Source organism: Hordeum vulgare, chromosome 7H, assembly GCF_904849725.1.
Source record: "Hordeum vulgare subsp. vulgare chromosome 7H, MorexV3_pseudomolecules_assembly, whole genome shotgun sequence".
NCBI lineage: Eukaryota > Viridiplantae > Streptophyta > Magnoliopsida > Poales > Poaceae > Hordeum > Hordeum vulgare.
In genome coordinates, this window is record NC_058524.1 from 200,668,247 (window position 1) to 200,684,562 (window position 16,316).

A 16,316-nucleotide genomic window follows, 5' to 3' on the forward strand; every position below is an offset into this window, starting at 1 on the left:
CGCAGCTGTAACCAATGCCAAGTTCAAGGCAAAGGGAAGGCTCAGTTCACCCCCAAGAAGAAGCAGTTCAATAATCCCATCCTGGACCAGCCATGTCCGATTCATACGAAGATGGATGAAGAGGGCAACCCCATATATCCGAAGCATACCACTCGACAGTGTCGCCTCCTGATCCAGGGGTTCGGTGAAGGGCAACCGAGTGAAAAGGACAATGAACAGGATGAGGAGGATAAGGAGGATCCGTTCCCCCAAGTCCATGCAACACTGATGATTTTTGCTGAAGTTGAGAGCAAGAGTCGACTGAAGCTGGTGAACAGGGAGGTGAACATGGCCACCCCTACCAACCCCAAGCTCCTCAAATGGTCTCAGACTGCGATCACCTTTGACCAGTCGGATCATCCGGCACACGTACCCACCCCAGGGAGACAGGCTCTGGTCGTCGACCCGGTGGTGGAAGGAGTCCGACTGCGCAAAGTCCTCATGGACGGCGGCAGTGGCTTGAACATCATGTACGCCGACACTCTCAAGGGGATGGGCATTCCGATGTCCAAACATAGCGAGAGCAGCATGCAGTTCCATGGATTCGTCCCTGGACGAAAGGCCTGTTGGAAATATGCCCTAGAGGCAATAATAAAATGGTTATTATCATATTTCCTTGTTCATGATAATCGTCTATTGTTCATGCTATAATTGTATTTACAGGAAACAGTAATACATGTGTGAATAAATAGATCACAATGTGTCCCTAGCAAGCCTCTAGTTGGCTAGCTCGTTAGTCAATAGATGATCATGGTTTCCTGATCATGGGCATTAGATGGCATTGATAACGGGATCACATCATTGGGAGAATGATGTGATGGACAAGACCCAATCCTAAGCATAGCACTAGATCGTATTGTTCGTATGCTAAAGCTTTTCTAATGTCAAGTATCTTTTCCTTCGACCGTGAGATTGTACAACTCCCGGATACCGTAGGAGTGCTTTGGGTGTATCAAACGTCACAACGTAACTGGGTGACTATAAAGGTGCACTACGGGTACCTCCGAAAGTGTCTGTTGGGTTGGTACGAATCAAGATCGGGATTTGTCACTCCGTGTGATGGAGAGGTATCTCTGGGCCCACTCGGTAGAACATCATCATGAGCTCAATGTGACTAAGGAGTTAGTCACACGATGACGTGCTACGGAACGAGTAAAGAGACTTACCGGTAACGAGATTGAACAAGGTATAGGTATACCGACGATCGAATCTCGGGCAAGTTCTATACCGACAGACAAAGGGAATCGTATACGGGATTGATTAAATCCTTGACATCGTGGTTCATCCCATGAGATCATCGTGGAGCAAGTGGGAGCCACCATGGGTATTCAGACCCCGCTGATGGTTATTGCCAGAGAGGTGTCTCGGTCATGTCTGCCTGTCTCCCGAACCCGTAGGGTCTACACACTTAAGGTTCGATGACGCTAGGGTTATAGGGAATTGTTATACGAGGTTACCGAAAGTTGTTCGGAGTCCTGGATGAGATCCCGGACGTCACGAGGAGCTCCGGAATGGTCCGGAGGTAAAGATTGATATATAGGACGGATGGTTTCGGATACCGGAAGTGTTTCGGGCATCACCGGTAACGTACCGGGACCACCGGAGGTGGCCCTGGGGGACCACCGAAGGGGGGCAACGACCCCGGGAGATAAGGTGGGCCAAGTGGGGGTGGGAACCAGCCCCTAGGTGGGCTGGTGCGCCTCCCCACTCAGCCCATAGCGCAAGGGAGAGAAAAGGGGGGGGCAAACCCTAGGCCAGGTGGGCCTAAGGCCCACCAGATGGTGCGCCACCCCCTCCTTCCCCCTCTGGCCGCCGCACCTCCCATCTGGGGGGGCTTCCGCACCCCCTAGGGTTAGGGGTGGCACCCCCTCTCCCCTCCCCCTATATATATCGGGCACTTTTGGCCATTGAGACACGGTTTTTTTCTCTCTCTCGGCGCAGCCCTGTTCTCCTTCCTCCTCCTCTCCGCCGGTGCTTGGCGAAGCCCTGCCGGGAGACCTCGTCTCTCCATCGACACCACGCCGTCGTGTTGCTGGAGTTCTTCCCCAACCTCTCCCTCCTTGCTGGATCAAGGTGCGGGAGACGTCACCGGGCTGCACGTGTGTTGAACGCGGAGGTGCCGTTGTTCGGCACTAGATCGGAATCGCTACGAGTACGACTCCATCAACCGCGTTCTAGCAACGCTTCCGCTTAGCGATCTTCAAAGGTATGAAGACGCGTTCTAGCAAGGTTTCTCCATAGGAAGATCTGAATATGCGTAGGAAAATTTTGAATTTATGCTACGTTACCCAACAGTGGCATCCGAGCCAGGTTTTCTATGCGTAGATTCCATGCACGAGTAGAACACAAAAGTTGTGGGCGATGATTTGTCAATTTGCTTGCCGCTACTAGTCTTATTCTTTTCCGGCGGTATTGTGGGATGAAGCGGCCCGGACCGACTTTACACGTACACTTACGTGAGACTGGTTCCACCGACAGACATGCACATCGTGCATAAAGGTGGCTAGCGGGTGTCTGTCTCTCCTACTCTAGTCGGATTGGATTTGATGAAAAGGGTCCTTATGAAGGGTAAATAGCTTTGGCATATCATCGTTGTGGCTGTCACGTAGGTAAGAAGGCGTTCTTGCTAGAAACCCAAATCAGCCACGTAAAACTTGCAACAACAATTAGAGGACGTCTAACTTGTTTTTGCAGGGTTTGACATGTGATGTGATATGGCCAAAGTTGTGATGTTGCATGTATGATGTATGAGATGATCATGTTATTGTAATAGGTTTCACGACTTGCATGTCGATGAGTATGACAACCGGCAGGAGCCATGGGAGTTGTCTTAATTTATTGTATGAGATGCGACGCCATGTGCTTACTACTTTTACTTCATTGCTAACGGTTAGCTATAGTAGTAGTGATAGTAGTAGTTGGCGTGATGACTTCACGGAGACACGATGATGGAGATCATGATGATGGAGATCATGGTGTCACGCCGGTGACGATGATGATCATGTGATGCCCGAAGATGGAGATCGAAAGAGCAAAGATGATAATGGCCATATCATGTCACTATATGATTGCATTGTGATGTTTATCATGTTTTACATCTTATTGCTTAAAACGACGGTAGCATAATAAGATGATCCCTCTTAAAATTTCGAGAACGTATTCCCCTAAGTGTGCACCGTTGCGAAGGTTCGTTGTCTCGAAGCACCACGTGATGATCGGGTGTGATAGATTCTAACGTTCGCATACAACGGGTGTAAGCCAGATTTACACACGCGAAACACCTAGGTTGACTCGACGAGCTTAGCATGTACAGACATGACCTCGAATACAAGAGACCGAAAGGTCGAACATGAGTCGTATGGTTGAATACGATCAGCATGAAGTTGCTCACCATGGTGACTAGTCCGTCTCACGTGATGATCGGACACAGGTTAGTCAACATGGATCATGTATCACTTAGATGACTAGAGGGATGTCGATTTAAGTGGGAGTTCATACTTAATTTGATTAAATGAACTTAATTGTCATGAACTTAGTCTAAAAGTTGTCTTTATAAATATTGTAGATGTCTTACGTCAACCTCAATTTCAACGCATTCCTAGAGAAAAACAAGCTGAAAGATGATGGTAGCAACTATGCGGACTGGGTTCGCAACCTGAAGCTCATCCTTGAAGCAGCTAAAAAGGCTTATGTCCTTAATGCGTCGCTAGGTGACCCTCCCGCTCCCGCAGCAGCCCAGGACATTCTGAACGTCTGGCAAACGCGGAGTGATGACTACTCTCTGGTCAGGTGTGGCATGTTATACAGTTTAGAAACGGGGCTCCAAAGGCGTTTTGAGCAACACGACGCATATGAGATGTTCGAGGAGCTGAAGCTAGTTTTTCAAGCTCATGCCCGTGTCGAGAGATATGAAGTCTCCGACTAGTTCTTTAGCTGTAAGATGGAGGAGAACAGTTCTGTCAGTGAGCACATACTCAAAATGTCTGGGTTACACGGTCGTCTGACTTCACTTGGAGTCGAACTTCCGGATGATGCTATAATTGACAGAATCCTCCAGTCTCTCCCACCAAGCTACAAAGGCTTTGTGCTTAACTACAATATGCAAGGGATGGAGAAGACCATTCCTGAGTTGTACTCGATGCTCAAGTCTGCAGAAGTAGAAATCAAGAAGGAGCATCAAGTGTTGATGGTCAACAAGACCACTAGTTTCAAGAAAGGCAGGGGTAAGAAGAACTTCAAGAAAGACGGCAAAACTGTTCCCGCGCTCGGTAAGCCAGATGGCGGGAAGAAGAAAAAGAACGGACCCAAGCTTGAGACTGAGTGCTTCTATTGCAAGGGAAAGGGTCACTGGAAGCGGAACTGCCCCAAATACTTAGCGGACAAGAAGGCCGACAACGTTAAAGGTATATGTGATATACATGTTATTGATGTGTACCTTACCAGCGCTCGTAGTAGCTCCTGGGTATTTGATACCGGTGCTGTTGCTCACATTTGCAACTCAAAGCAGGAACTGCGGAATAAGCGGAGACTGGCCAAGGACGAGGTGACGATGCGCGTCGGGAATGGTTCAAAAGTCGATGTGATCGCCGTCGGCACGCTACCTCTACATCTACCGTCGGGATTAGTTTTAAACCTTAATAATTGTTATTTAGTATCAGCTTTAAGCATGAACATTGTATCAGGGTCTTGCTTAATGCGAGACGGCTACTCATTTAAGTCAGAGAATAATGGTTGTTCTATTTATATGAGTGATATGTTTTATGGTCATGCTCCGCTGGTGAATGGTTTATTCTTGATGAATCTCGATCGTGATGTTACACATATTCATAGTGCGAGTATCAAAATATGCAAAGTTGATAATGATAGTCCCACATACTTGTGGCACTGCCGCCTTGGTCATATCGGCGTTAAGCGCATGAAGAAGCTCCATACTGATGGACTAGTAGAGTCTCTTGACTTTGAATCATTTGACACATGCGAACCGTGCCTCATGGGCAAGATGACTAAGACTCCATTCTCAGGAATAATGGAGAGAGCAACCGACTTATTGGAAATAATACATACTGATGTGTGTGGTCTAATGAACGTTGAAGCTCGCGGTGGTTATCGTTATGTTCTCACTCTCACCGACGATTTGAGTAGGTATGGGTATATCTACTTGATGAAGCACAAATCTGAGACGTTTGAAAAGTTCAAGGAATTTCAGAGTGAGGTTGAGAATCAACGTGACAGAAAAATTAAATGTCTACGATCTGATCGTGGAGGAGAATATTTGAGTCACGAGTTTGGCACACACCTAAGGAAGTGTGGAATCGTTTCACAACTGACGCCGCCTGGCACACCGCAGCGCAACGGAGTGTCTGAACGTCGTAATCGCACTTTATTAGATATGATACGATCTATGATGTCTCTCACCGACTTACCGCTATCATTTTGGGGATACGCATTAGAAACTGCAGCGTTCACTTTAAATAGGGCACCGTCTAAATCCGTTGAGACGACACCGTATGAACTATGGTTTGGCAAGAAACCTAAGTTGTCGTTTCTTAAAGTTTGTGGCTGCGATGCTTATGTGAAGAAACTTCAACCAGAAAAGCTCGAACCCAAAGCGGAGAAATGCGTATTCATAGGATACCCTAAGGAAACTATTGGGTATACCTTCTATCTTAGATCCGAAGGTAAAACCTTTGTTGCCAAGAACGGATCCTTTCTAGAGAAAGAGTTTCTCTCGAAAGAAGTAAGTGGGACGAAGGTAGAACTTGATGGGGGTAATTACACCCCCTCTCGAACAGGATAGTAGCGCAGCGCGGGAAGCTGTTCCTGTGGCGCCTACATCGACTGAAGAGGAAGTTAATGATGATGATCATGAAGCTTCGGATCAAGTTACTACTGAACCGCGAAGGTCCACAAGGGCACGCTCCGCACCAGAGTGGTACGGCAACCCTGTGATGAAAATCATGTTGTTAGACAACGGTGAACCTTCGAACTATGAAGAAGCAATGGCGGGCCCGGATTCCAACAAATGGCTTGAGGCTATGAAATCCGAGATAGGATCCATGTATGAGAACAAAGTATGGACTTTGGTGGACTTGCCCGATGATCGGCGAGCCATAGAAAATAAATGGATCTTCAAGAAGAAGACTGATGCAAACGGTAATGTAACCGGTTACAAAGCTCGACTTGTCGCAAAGGGTTTTCGACAAATTCAAGGAGTTGACTACGAAGAGACTTTCTCTCCCGTAGCGAAGCTGAAATCAGTCCGAATCATGTTAGCAATTGCCGCCTTTTATGATTATGAAATTTGGCAAATGGACGTCAAAACAACGTTCCTTAACGGGAACCTTAAGGAAGAGTTGTATATGATACAACCAGAAGGTTTTGTCGACCCTAAGGGTGCTAACAAAGTGTGCAAGCTCCAGCGCTCCATCTATGGGCTGGTGCAAGCATCTCGGAGTTGGAACATTCGCTTTAATGAGGTGATTAAAGCGTTTGGGTTCATACAGGTTTACGGAGAAGCCTGTTTGTACAAGAAAGTGAGTGGGAGCTCTGTAGCTTTCCTCATACTATATGTGGATGACATATTATTGATGGGGAATAATATAGAGATGTTGGAAAGCATAAAGGCCTATTTGAACAAGAGTTTTTCAATGAAGGACCTTGGAGAAGCTGCATACATATTAGGCATCGAGATCTATAGAGATAGATCGAGATGCCTCATAGGTCTTTCGCAAAGTACATACCTTGACAAGATATTGAAGAAGTTCAATATGGAAAACTCAAAGAAAGGGTTCTTGCCAGTTTTGCAAGGTATGAGATTGAGTAAGACTCAGTCGCCGACCACGGCAGCAGCAGATAGAGAGAAGATGAGTTCTGTCCCCTATGCTTCAGCCGTGGGCTCTCTAATGTATGCCATGCTGTGTACCAGACCTGATATAAACCTTGCCATAAGTTTGGTAGGGAGGTACCAAAGTAATCCCGGTACAGAACACTAGACAGCGGTCAAGAATATCCTTAAGTACCTGAAAAGGACTAAGGAAATGTTTCTCGTTTATGGAGGTGACGAAGAGCTCGTCGTAAAGGGTTACGTCGACGCTAGCTTCGACACAGATCCGGATGACTCTAAGTCACAGACCGGATACATATATGTGTTGAATGGTGGGGCAGTGAGCTGGTGCAGCAGCAAGCAAGAAGTCGCGGCAGCATCCACATGTGAAGCGGAGTACATAGCTGCTTCAGAAGCGGCTCATGAAGGAATTTGGATGAAGGAGCTCATCACCGACCTTGGAGTGGTTCCAAGCGCGTCGGGTGCTATGACACTCTTCTGTGATAACACTGGAGCCATTGCCATAGCCAAGGAGCCCAGGTTTCACCGGAAGACAAAGCACATCAAGCGGCGCTACAACTCCATCCAGGACCATGTCCAGAGTGGAGTGATAGATATTTGTAAAGTACACACGGATCTGAATATTGCAGACCCGTTGACTAAACCTCTTCCACGAGCAAAACATGATCAACACCATAATGCTATGGGTGTTCGATACATCACAATGTAACTAGATTATTGACTCTAGTGCAAGTGGGAGACTGTTGGAAATATGCCCTAGAGGCAATAATAAAATGGTTATTATCATATTTCCTTGTTCATGATAATCGTCTATTGTTCATGCTATAATTGTATTAACATGAAACAGTAATACATGTGTGAATAAATCGATCACAATGTGTCCCTAGCAAGCCTCTAGTTGGCTAGCTCGTTAGTCAATAGATGATCATGGTTTCCTGATCATGGGAATTAGATGTCATTGATAACGGGATCACATCATTGGGAGAATGATGTGATGGGCAAGACCCAATCCTAAGTGTCGTGGTTTTGTCACGGCAGATGTCCTCGTGAAAGGACTTAGTACTGGAGCCATCGCACCTTGGTGGCGACTCAAAGGGGTTAAGCGGGAGAGACACGGCGATTTACCCAGGTTCGGCCCCTCGAGAAGAGGTAATAGCCTACGTCCTGCTTTGTGTGTATTGATGTGGATTCGATTACAAGGAAGGCGTAACTCGCCCTAACCTAGCACTCGATGATTTCTAACCTCTCTCTCCCCCTCCAGACTCGCCTTTATATATAGGTCGAAGCCTTAGGGTTTACAAGAGTCCCTTCCTTTTTACAAATCGTGACCACCGCGGTCTCTAAGTCGCCGTCTTGTCGAACCCAGAGTCCTTCCATAAATCATAATCATCTTGCAACTTCGAACCGCCCGGGCAGAGGCCCAACTAGCCTTAAAGGATGAATCGCCTTAACAGTAACCCGACCCATATTTGGCGGGTCACAACAGCAGGCAATATCCCCAACATTAGGCCCCAAATTGACTTGAATCTTCATGCCAATGTCTCCATTTTAGTCGAAGGCGATTCACTCTTCTGTGTTCCCCCTTGCACCAGAAATCTTAACTCGCCAATTGGTGCCGGAAAAAGTCCCTGAGCCGCCAATGCATTTCCCATCAGTACTCTCCTTAGCCCTCGATTTTCGGGAACTCCAACACAATCTCAACGGATCTTTTGGTGCGTCATTATCCCGAAATTTTCGGGCGTCATCATACCGAATCTTTCCTTCCTCGTCGGTTCCCGCTCATAGCGCCTCGATCTCCGCGCCCGTCCTGATAAATAGGCGGAAGGGACAGGGCTGACATCGGCCACCTACCAGTCCCATCAATCCCTTCACCATCATCTCAGCGAGAAGAAAACGCTCCGCATCCCGAAGGCTTCGCCGCCGGCCGCGAACCCCACCTCCGTCCGAAGAACTCCAGGGCTGCCCGCAGGCCGTTGCCGTCCGAGAAGCTCCGGCGCCGCCCGCAAACCGTCGCCGTCGAGGAGCTCCGGCGCCACCCGCAAGCCGCTGCCGTTCGAAAAGCTCCGGCGCCGCCTGCAAGCCGCTGCCGTTCAAAGAGCTCCGGCGCCGTTCGAGGAACTCCAGCGCCGCACGCACGTCGTCGCCGTCGCCAGGCTCCATCGTCACCAATCTTCTTCGACCAAGATCTTCAGGTTAGACCACTGCTTCCTTCTTTAAGGGTAGATTTAGTTCTTGTTCTTGCCGCCGCCATTGCCATAGCTCCGAAGCTCTATGTTCGCCACCATCTCAACTGTTGAACTGATTAGTCCGAGCGCCATTAGGGCACCTAGTGTTTCGGACAATGCTATCCATCCGTGCCCTTGCGAATTTTCGCAACAGACTAGTCTTTTTAAACATGAGGCACCATCCTGATCACACACCGTTCATGTTTTAGCCACGTCCGTAAGCTTTTATATCTGTTGGATAGATCCATTCCTCTTTCACCGTCTGCAAAATACTGTTTGGAAACCTCGTCCTTCCCTTAGTGTTTCGGAAAGAATAAATTTTACCACCCACAGTAGCATCGCTTCTGAGAATAGCCCTGCTCCGATAGGTCGCCACATCAGTCCAACCCGGCCTCCCAATCCGGCGGGTTAAGCAGAAGCTAGTCCCGACTCACATAATAAATGCTCGAGACACGTAATACCATTTTCTTGCCTATTTGTAGCATGGGTGCCGTTTTCAAGAGCGATTGGCTCCCCACCAAAGTTGACGACGCTGTTTTGGCGAATTACGTGAAAGCGGGCTGCTTGGATCCTCAAGACGTCATTGGATGGCGCACCGGGTTAGGAGAAGACCTACCTAACCCTAAGGAAGGAGAGATAGTAGTTTTTGTGGAACACTTAGAACGGGGTTTTAAACCGCCCGGATCTAAATTCCTTAGAGACGCCCTGAATTTTATGAACGTCCGACTCCAAGATTTGGGACCCAATTCCATAAGCAACCTGAGTCAATTCCAAGTCCTTTGCGAAGCTTATTTGCGGATCGAGCCTTCCGTCCCTCTGTTTTGGTACTTCTTCCACTTGAATCGCCAGACGGAATTCCACAATGGCCCCAGTTTGGAACTCGGCGGGGTCAACGTCCAGCGTCGCAGGGACAGTCCGTTCCCTGCACTCACTATGCCTAGCCATCCCAAAGGCTGGGGTGAATCTTGGTTCTACTGCAAGGAAACATCCCCTGCCGGCGAAAACAAACTTCAGGGTTACAGGCCAAGCCGCCTCCCAGTCAACTTCAAGCTCCCTGACAAGCTCACCGAGGAAGAAGAGTCGGAATTCGTCCCAATTCTGTCCGAACTGAGATCTTTGACGAACAACGGTCTCACGGGGGTTGACTTGATTCGCTGCTGGGTCGAATGGCGGATCCTTCCTCTGAGCCGCTGAGACGGCCTGATGTGCGATTTTGACGGTACTCTGGATCATCCCCAATGCTACTTCCACGCAGCATTAACGGAAAAAGACATAGTCACCATCATCAGGAAGCTGACCGGCGAACCTGCAGCGAAATGCGGCCAAATCGGCCTTAAGCCCTTCTGCAAGATTAACCCGGCACCCAAGGTAACCAAAGCTAACTCGCCCTCAACTTTTATTTCATCTGGTTTACTGTCATCATGACTTCATGCCATATCCCCTTCCAGAAAGGCGACAAGTTCTGGTCTAGGAGACCTAAGAAACAAGCCATGAAAAGTGCTAAGCCGCCTTCCAAGAAAAACAAAGGCAAAGGCAAATCGGCTGCGGCCGAGCCATCTGAAGTCGACGAATCTCAAGCTGGCGACACACTCTCAGAGGTACCAATCCGTCCTCATTTTCACTCGCCCCTCATCACCTTTTTAACTTTTACTTATCTCTCGCTCCTTTTGTAACAGAATGAAGATAACGAGAGCCAGGAAGACTCTGTCGAGGTAATTTCCGTCTCTTCCGATTCATCTCCTTCTCCACCTAAGACGGCCCGGAGAATATGTGGGAAAGTACCTCTCTCACATCCAAATGCCCATTTGGACCCAAATTTCTTACTGAAGAAAACGCAGCACGCCTCAAAACGGAAAACGCGAAGTCATTCTGGCGACCTGACACCTGGCTTGCCAACAAGGAACAAAAGAAAACCAAGCGAGGTACCTCCTTTTCTTATTTGAGCAACCATTGTTCGTGCTGCTTTGGATCACAGTCCTAACCCGCCAGTATTATCGATGTACCAATTCTGCAGGATTCTCCCCCCACTTCTGGCGACTCAGTGATGTCGACCCTTCCACCAATGATCCGAGTCCCGGGGTAAGTTCCTTGTCCTGATCCTTGAGAATAATACTCTTTTTAATATTTTTTTAATACGCCTATCTCTGGTTTATTAGGGCGCAAGCCAAAAAGAGGAAGACCAGTGGATCAAATCCTGACGCCACTCCTGAACCTCCAAGGAAAGCTACTCCGACTCAAGAGGATCCGAGTCAAAACGAGCCGACAATTCAAGCAAACCCTCCTGAGTCGCCCAAAGGATCAACGGATGTCCCTAGATCACCGGTCGTAATGGCGACAACTGATGACCCAGACGCTGTGGTCATTACTGGTTTTGGTTTCTCCAAGCCGGCGGATACAATCCTCTCCAAACATACAGCATCCCCTTCTCCATCAATTCTCGAGTCTGGGCCTTCCAAGGCGAAACTATCTGACTATGCAGGTATGGAGTTTAAAGAACTCTGTTCTGGCTTCGCAAGTCGCCTGGAAGCGAGTTACGAGATGGAAAAGAATCTACTGAAGATGTTAAATAACAAACATGAGGTAAAATTTTATACTCTATATTATTCTCAGCAACCCCCAAGGGCCGGGTCATTAGTAAAATGATGAGCCGGGTCTTTTAAAAGCTTTGCGACCAGTAACCCCAAGGGCCGGGTCATCAGTAAAATGATGAGCCGGGTCTTGATTTCTGTATAATTTCCCTTGTGAAATTATACATTAGCCCCCAAGTGTCAGGGGTATTGCCTTGCAATAATTCTGAGACTTGTCTCTGTTTTTAAATTTTGAACAGGAAAGCCTTACCCAGACCGAACTGGTCCTGGGCGACTTAAGGAAAAACTTGGCTGACCAACAAGATGCCCGAGCTCAGTCGGAAGACAAATATAAGCTGGCTCTGGTTGAACTGGAAAAGCTCAAAGTCGAGTTAGAAAGAACTCAGGCTGACCACAACGCGGTTTTGACGAGAGCCGAAAAAGCAGAAGCAAAGCTGGCAACTGTGCAGCAGGAGCTATCTGGCTTAAAGCGCCATATTTCCAACATGACACAAGCCATCTTCGGTAAGCTTTACCTAACTCGCCAATCTTACACTCTTCCTTGGGCGAATTCCTTAATGTTTAACTTACCGGTTATTTAATCACAGGCTCGAGAGTCGCCAATCTGCAAGACAACAGCGTGTTGATGCTGAAGGCGATCTATACACTGACGGAACAACTGTACACAGGCAGTGTGCTGACCGTCAAAGCTGTGATCGGTGCAAAGGAGCCCATAACTTCTATCAAGAAGGTGCTTGGATATCTATCCACACTGCCTCCCCAGATCGGCGAGTTAACCCGATCAGCCGCCCGGAAGGGTGTCCTGACGGCTCTGAGTCGCTGCCTGGCGTATGCTCCAGAAATTAATTTGGAAGAAGTAGCTGCCGGCTTCCCTCAGCTTAAAGATGATGGCTCGGAGTTCGTGGAAGAAGACTACCAGAAGGTTGTCAAGGATTCTCGACTGGCCGCGACTCAACTCGCCGCCAGCCTTGACTTGACAAAATATCAGGCGGCTTACGATGACAAGAATAAGAAAATCAGCCCGCCAACCTTCGTGGTGACCAACCTTATCCCTCGGCGACCCAAGAATCCCTTTGACTGGGAAACAGACCTGGCATCAATCTTGACCGATGAAGACGATTTTGCCTCTTTGTCCAGATGCAATTGGGTCTTGGGCGATTTACAAATCGAAGCTGGTCAGAGCTCACGCCAGAACTTAGCGGAATAGGGTTCCCTTGAATTTGGCCCAAGAGCCATGTAATAGTCAGTACTATCTTTGATGACATCTTCTGCAAAAAAACCCTTATACCGTCTTTGAGGCGGTTTAAAATATTTTGTTAACCCTTATCAGAATCGCCTGAAATGCTCAACCCGCCAAGGATGAAAACCTTGAGCACATTATCTGTGAAAATAAAAGAACCACAAACAGTTTCAACGAGTAAGCAGTGAGGATAAAAATTTCCAAAGTCAAATCATAACACGAGCAATTTTATTGGCTCATACGGTCGCGACAGGAGGAGGCGAGTCAGAAAGCTCGTGCACCCACCCTTAATGCAGGTTTCGTCGGCTCATACGGTCGCGACGGGGGGAGGCGAGTCAGAAAGCTCGTGCACCCACCCTTAATGCAGGTTTTGTCGGCTCATACGGTCGCGACAGGGGGAGGTGAGTCAGAAAGCTCGTGCACCCACCCTTAATGCAGGTTTCGTCGGCTCATACGGTCGCGACAGGGGGAGGCGAGTCAGAAAGCTCGTGCACCCACCCTTAATGCAGGTTTCGTCGGCTCATAAGGTCGCGACAGGGGGAGGCGAGTCAGAAAGCTCGTGCACCCACCCTTAATGCAGGTTTCGTCGGCTCATAAGGTCGCGACAGGGGGAGGCGAGTCAGAAAGCTCGTGCACCCACCCTTAATGCAGGTTTCGTCGGCTCATACGGTCGCGACAGGGGGAGGCGAGTCAGAAAGCTCGTGCACCCACCCTTAATGCAGGTTTCGTCGGCTCATACGGTCGCGACAGGGGGAGGCGAGTCAGAAAACTCGTGCACCCACCCTTAATGCAGGTTTCGTCGGCTCATAAGGTCGCGACAGGGGGAGGCGAGTCAGAAAGCTCGTGCACCCACCCTTAATGCATGTTCTGTCGGCTCATAAGGTCACAACAGGATGTCGTGAAATTGCTCTTTCTTTTTCTTAAAGAAGAAGCCCCCCGAGTCAGGGAAACATTATATTATTCCATAATGAACAACTGAAAAACTTACAAAGCATGGAGTTTTAAGAACTCAAGTGTAATAAGGCCGCAAATGGGCAATATTCCAAGGGCGAGTTGACTCAGCCCCCGTAGTCGGTCGATCAGACCGAAGATCCATCAAGTAGTAAGAACCATTGCGGAGGTTCTTGCTGACAACGAAAGGTCCCTCCCAAGGGGGCGAAAGCTTGTGCATGCCTGCCCGATCTTGTATCAGTCGAAGCACCAAATCGCCTTCCTGGAAGGTCCGACTCTTCACCCGGCGACTATGATAACGCCGCAGATCTCGCTGATAGATCGCCGAACGAGCCGCTGCTAAGTCGCGTGCCTCTTCCAAGGCGTCCAAAGAGTCCTGACGCGCCAGCTCGTTGTCCTGCTCCACATATGCGGCGACTCTAAGAGAATCATGCCTTATGTCAGTAGGGAGGACGGCCTCTGCACCATAGACCAAGAAGAAAGGGGTGAACCCCGTAGACCGATTCAGGGTGGTTCGGATGCTCCATAATACCGAAGGTAACTCCTCCACCAACATCCTGGAGTTCTTTCCAGGGGAATTATGAGCCGAGGTTTGATCCCTCGCAAAACTTCCTGATTCGCCCGCTCGGCCTGTCCGTTTGACTGCGGGTGAGCAACCGCAGAGATATCAAGCCGGATATGTTCACGGCGACAGAAATCCAGCATCGCTCCTTGGGACAAGTTAGTACCATTGTCTGTGATGATACTGTGCGGATATCCAAAACGGAAAATCAGCTTCTTCAGAAATTTTACCGCAGTCTCCGCGTCGCAAGCCCCAACTGGCTCCGCCTCAATCCACTTAGTGAATTTATCAACCGCCACCAATAAGTGAGTTTTCTTGTTGGAGGACATCTTAAAGGGACCGACCATGTCCAGCCCCCAGACCGCGAAAGGCCAAGTAATGGGGATCATCCTCAATTCTTGAGCCGGCACATGAGCCTGTCTCCCGTATCGTTGGCACCCCTCACACCGCCGTACTATATCTTCTGCATCTGCGTGAGCCGTCAACCAGAAGAAACCGTGTCGAAAGGCTTTTGATACCAAAGAACGTGACCCGGCGTGATGTCCGCAGTCTCCAGAATGGATGTCATTAAGGATCGTGCATCCTTCCTCGGAGGAGACGCACCGCTGAAAGACCCCTGAAGCACTTCGTTTATATAGCTCGCCATTAATGATGACCATGGACTTGCTACGCCGAACAATCTGGCGAGCCAAAACTTCGTCAGTGGGTAACTCGCCACGGGCAAGGTAAGCTAGATAAGGAAGAGCCCAATCCGGAGCGATATGGAGAGCCGCCACAAGCTGAGACTCGGGATCTGGTATCGCCAATTCCTCCTCCGTGGGTACAGTCACGGACGGTTTATGCAAGATGTCCAAGAAGACATTAGGGGGGACCGGTTTTCTCTGTGAGCCGAGTCGCGAGAGGGCATCAGCTGCTTCGTTGAGTCGCCGATCAACATGATCAACCTGGTATCCATGAAAATAGCCCGCCACGTCAGATACGGCTCGCCTGTAAGCCGCCATCATAGGATCTCGAGAGTCCCAGGTGCCCGAAACCTGTTGCGCCACCAGATCTGAGTCCCCAAAACATCTGACTCGGGTTAGGTTCATCTCTTTTGTTAGTCGCAAACCGTGGAGCAGAGCTTCATACTCTGCCGCATTATTTGTACAAGGGAACATGAGCCGGAGGACGTAGCAGAACTTATCTCCTTGAGGGGATATCAATACCACACCAACCCCCGAGCCCTCCAACTGCCTGGATCCATCAAAATAAATAGTCCAATAGGTAAGGTCAGGGCGATCTTCCGGAGCCTGAAGCTCCGTCCAATCATTGACGAAATCAACTAGTGCCTGGGACTTGATGGCCGTGCGGGGGGCATACTGAATGTGATGTGACCCAAGTTCTATCGCCCATTTGGCGATTCACCCTGTTGCCTCGCGGTTTTGGATGACGTCGCCGAGGGGCGCGGAACTGACCACGGTGATTGGGTGTTCTTGGAAATAATGTTTAAGCTTCCGACTCGCCATGAACACCCCATAGACCAGTTTTTGCCAATGGGGGTATCGTTGTTTGGAGAGAGTTAACACCTCACTGATAAAGTACACCGGGCGTTGTACCGGGTATTCCTTTCCTTCCTCCTTTCTTTCGACGACCACAACCACGCTGACCGCTTTGGAATTCGCGGCGATATACAGGAGCATAGGCTCCTTTTCAGTCGGGGCCGCCAGGACCGGCGGGTTAACCAGTTGATGTTTCAAGGCCTGAAGTGCCTCGTCGGCTTCCTCTGTCCACACGAATCGGTCAGACTTCCTCAACAATTGATAGAGCGGAATCGCCTTTTCTCCGAGGCGGCTTACAAAACGACTGAGAGCCGCGATATGACCCGCCA